General features: G+C 47.7%; 1 protein-coding gene across 1 annotated transcript in view; it reads left to right on the top strand.

The window, feature by feature from the left end:
* LOC106767324 overlaps positions 1 to 4,742 on the top strand; it is a 24,203-nt gene that overhangs the window by 2,726 nt on the left and 16,735 nt on the right. The window lies entirely within an intron of this gene.

Here is a 4,742-nt window from a genome sequence, read left to right as displayed (position 1 = left end):
CCCCCTTCCTAACTGTCATACAGTTAGGCCAGCTAATACAACTAACTACTCACATACTCTTCTTTCTCCTAACGTACACCCTCATCATCCTATCATTACCCCCCCCTCCATCCATAACCTTGTCCTCAAGGTTAAATTCTGGAAACTGTTCCTGGATTGTGGCTTGATCTTCCCAAGTTGCTCCTTCTTTTCCCCCTGTCTGCCATTCTACCAGAACTTGGTGACATACTTCATCTTCTTTTTGAATTTGCCTGCGCTCCAAAATTCTTGCTGGCCAAAAAGCAGGACCGTCAGCTTGCAACTCCTCTGGCAACCTCTTTTCAATCCCATGGTCCCCCACCGCTTTCTTTAACTGCGCCACATGGAACACTGAATGAATCCTGGCAGATTCAGGTAACTCCAATCGAAAAGCTACACTCCCCACCTGCTGTAACACCTTGTAGGGCCCAAAATAACGTGCAGAGAGTTTTGGGTGTAGTCTAGTTGGCATTGAAGATTGACGGTGTGGTCTAATCTTCAAATACACCCAATCTCCCACTTTTATATCTATCTCCCTCCTTTTCTTATCCGCTTGCTGCTTCATTAATTCCTGTGCCCGATTCAAATGGTGCTTTAACTGTTTGAGGGCTTCATCTCTTGTCATCAAATCCTGTGCCACTGCCTCCACTGGTGTTTCCCCCGGAATGAACCGGCTAAATGATGGAGGGGCTCTCCCATATACAATTTCAAATGGTGTGCATCTTGCAGCTCCTTGATAGCTTGTGTTATACCAAAACTCAGCCCAAGGAAGCATAGCATACCAACTCTTTGGTTGTTCAGAGCAAAAGCACCGCAAATATCCTTCAACAATGCGGTTAACCACCTCAGTTTGCCCATCCGTCTCTGGATGATACGCCGTGCTCATTTTGAGCTGTGTTCCCTGCATCTTGAATAATTCTCTCCAGAAAATACTCAAAAATAAGGGATCTCTATCACTCACCATAGAAACCGGAATCCCATGTAGCCTGATGATCTCTTTGGTGAACACATCAGCCACAGTTTTAGCAGAATAGGGGTGTTTCAATGCCATAAAATGCGCGTATTTACTCAACCTATCCACCACTACCATAATGGCATCAAACCCTTGGGATTTAGGTAACCTTACTATGAAATCCAAGCTGATTTCCTCCCAAACAGCTTGCGGGATAGGTAGGGGTTGCAACAGCCCTTGAGGATTTGCTGCCAAGTACTTATGCTGTTGGCATACTGCACAACTCGCCACAAATTCAGTGATTGTCTTCTTCATCCCCACCCAATACAAAGATTGGGCTATCCTCCTATATGTACGGTAGACTCCCGAGTGCCCCCCAGTTTTGGTTACATGGAATTCATCAAGTAGCTTTGGTATCCAAACTGAACTGGACGATATCACCATCCGGCCTTTATAATGCAATCTTTCATTTTCTAAAGTGTAAGCCCCATGAGAGTTTGAATCCTGTTTCAGATCAGCAATTACTTTCTGCAATGTCACGTCCTCCTCTACCTCTCGCAGGATGTCGTTAAAATCTTGCCAAAAGGGCCTGGAAATGAGCTGNAATTCTCTTTCTTCCATCTCTCCTTCATCTCTCCTCGAGAGGGCATNAGCAGCCCTATTGGTNCTNCCCTTTTTATATACGATCTCAAAGTCATATCCCATTAATTTTGCCAACCAGTTTTGCTGACTTTGAGTGGTAATTCTCTGTTCCATCAAGTATTTCAAGCTGCGCTGGTCAGTGTGCACNGTAAATTTCNTCCCCACCAAGTAAGGTCTCCAGTGCTNAATTGCCAAAACGAGAGCCATTAATTCTTTCTCATAAATTGACTTACTTAGAGAAGCNGNAGACAAAGCCTTGNTAAAGAAAGCTATCGGTCTCTTATTCTGGGTNAANACAGCTCCCACCCCACCTCNAGAGGCATCACANTCGATGTGAAACTCTTGTTCGAAGTTTGGCAAAGCTAACACGGGAGCTGATGTTATCGCAACCTTCAACGCATCCATCGCTTGTTTTGNTTGCTCNGNCCAGTCAAACTTACCCTTCTTCAATAGCTCCGTCAACGGTTTGGCCAACTTTCCATATCCAGCCACGAATCTTCTATANTAACCCNTTAACCCCAAGAAGCCCCTTAATGCCTTCAAGCTCCTCGGCTCTCCCCATTCCACCACGGCTNTCGTCTTNTCANCATCCATCTCCACCCCCTGNTCTGAGATTTGATGGCCTAAATATCGGATCCTCCTTCTTCCAAACTCACATTTCTTTTGGTTGGCCACCCATCCATTCTCCTCTAGCACCCGCAACACTCCGTCTAAATGNACCAAGTGGTCTTCCCATGTGGAACTGTAAACAAGGATATCATCAAAAAACACTAACACCCATTTCCTAAGATACTTCCGCAATAGCTTATTCATCGTACTCTGGAACGTAGCAGAGGCATTGGTGAGCCCAAATGGCATAACGAGGAACTCGAAATGGCCGAGGTGAGTGCGGAAAGCAGTCTTGGNCACATCTCCTTCCTCCATTCTAATNTGGTGATANCNAGATTTTAGATCAATCTTCGAAAAGTANCGTGCACCGGTCANCTCATCTAGCAATTNTTCTATCACGGGAATAGGAAACTTATCGGGGACCGTTGCTTTATTTAGGGCNCGNTAGTCTACACANAACCTCCAACTCCCATCCTTCTTCTTCACCAAGATCACCGGACTCGAGAATGGGCTCGTGCTCGGACGAATGATGCCAGCCTTCAACATATCTTCCACCTGCTTCTCAATCTCCCCCTTCATGAGGTGCGGGTAACGATATGGTCTCACATTTATGGGGTCTACTCCCTCTTTTAGTTGGATGCGGTGCTCTCTGTTTCGGTTTGGAGGCAGCCCCTGAAATTCACGAAAAACGGAAGAGTGCGCCTGCAGTACCGATTGTAATTGTTTTTTCTGCTCTTCCGTCACATCATGATCCCACTCACTGCAGTTTTCCTCCTCCACTTTGCACAGATTCCAAACCACAGCCCCTGAGTCATCTTCCACTAGTTTAAGCAAACTCTTGGCATTCACCACCTGTCTCGATAATGATGGGTCACCCTTTATACATATCTTTTTGTCCCCCACTTTGTAACCCATAGTCATTTTTCCCCAATTGGTGCTTACTTCTCCTAGTTTGGCCAGCCATGCAACTCCCAAAATTACATCTACACCCCCCAACTCAAATACGTAAAAATCTTCCTCCACATCGACTTCCTCCAGCTTCACTGTCACCTTCTCACACCGGCCCCGTGTCATTCTCCGATGGCCATCACCCAAACTCACGCAATACGCTGGTGTGTCCGTCACCTTCAATGCTAATTCCTCCGTCAGTTTCCGGCCGATGTAGTTGTGACTGGCGCCGCTGTCTATCAGCACCACGACCCTCCTTTCTCCGATCATCCCTGTCAATTTCAGCGTTCTGGCCGACGTTAGCCCTTCCGCAGAACAGGCCGATAACTCCAAGAGCTTCTCTCCTTGGGTTTCGGTTTCTTCCCCTACCTCCTCCTCTTCGTCTTCCGCTAACAATAATACCCTCAAACTCTTCTCATCACAACGATGGCCGGGCGCGAATGGGCCTCCGCACCGGAAACAACGGCCCTCCTTGCTTCTCTTGAGAAACTCCGGATATGGTAAGTTTCTCACCATTCTTCCACGATTATCGTTCCCACCAGCGATATTCGGTCTCGTATTCGCATTCGCGATACCCCCATCTCTTCTCGCGTTTCCCGCCGTCTCCACTCGGCCTCCAAGGTTCGCCGGATTACGAATCGGGTCGGTTCGTATTACTCCTCCCGATGATCGCGCCCCTACGGGATTCATTCTGAACCCACTTGCAAAACCCCCTTGCGCTCTCACCATCGCATCCTCCACGTCCCGAGCGACCCTCATTGCTTCCATTAAATCCGGCGGGTTCTGGATTCGAACCTGCCCCTTTATGTCCTCCCGCAGTCCGGCTAGGAAGTATCCGAGTACTTGCTCCTCCGGTATGCCCCTCGTCTGTCCAGTCAATACCTCAAAGTTGCGAACAAATTCCTCCACCGTGCCCTCCTGTCTCAACGACGCCAACCTTTCGAACACCGTTCCTCTAAATCCCCCACCGAACCGGTTAATCATCGCGGCCTTCAAACCGTCCCAGGAGCGATTTCTTGCTTTCTCTTTCCAGAACGTAAACCAGTATGCTGCGCTTCCCTCCATACTCACATACGCGATTTCCACTTTGTCTTCATCGCTCATCACCTTCTGAATGTCGAAAAACCTTTCCGCTCTGTTGAGCCAACTCAAAGGCTCGTCTCCATCGAATGTCGGCAATTCAATCCTTTTCCTCCACGGCTTTGGTTCCTCGCCTCTGTTTCCATTCCCTCCATTCTCATTTTCCCCCACGCTTCGGTGTCTATTGTCGTTCACCGAACTGTCATCGGAACTCCCTTCCGGTGGATTAACGCGCGTCCCCAAGACCTTCATAATTTGCTGCAAGTCTCGTCGTACAGCAGCTGACTCAGCCTTCATTCCCTCCATCGTGATCTCAATTGCCTCCAGTCTCGCATCGGTATCGTTCTCCATCTTCGTTCACTTCTCGCAAAAATGGGATCTGGCAGGTCGGACCAAATTGATAGGTTTCTTTACAAAGAAATCCTATCTATCACTCAACAACTCTCGTAAGCAATTCAGAAAGTATGAATAACCTCTGATTTTATTGATCTCC

The sequence above is a fragment of the Vigna radiata genome, chromosome 7 (assembly GCF_000741045.1).
Source record: "Vigna radiata var. radiata cultivar VC1973A chromosome 7, Vradiata_ver6, whole genome shotgun sequence".
NCBI classification, from domain to species: domain Eukaryota; kingdom Viridiplantae; phylum Streptophyta; class Magnoliopsida; order Fabales; family Fabaceae; genus Vigna; species Vigna radiata.
This window is presented reverse-complemented; position numbering and strand designations above follow the sequence as displayed.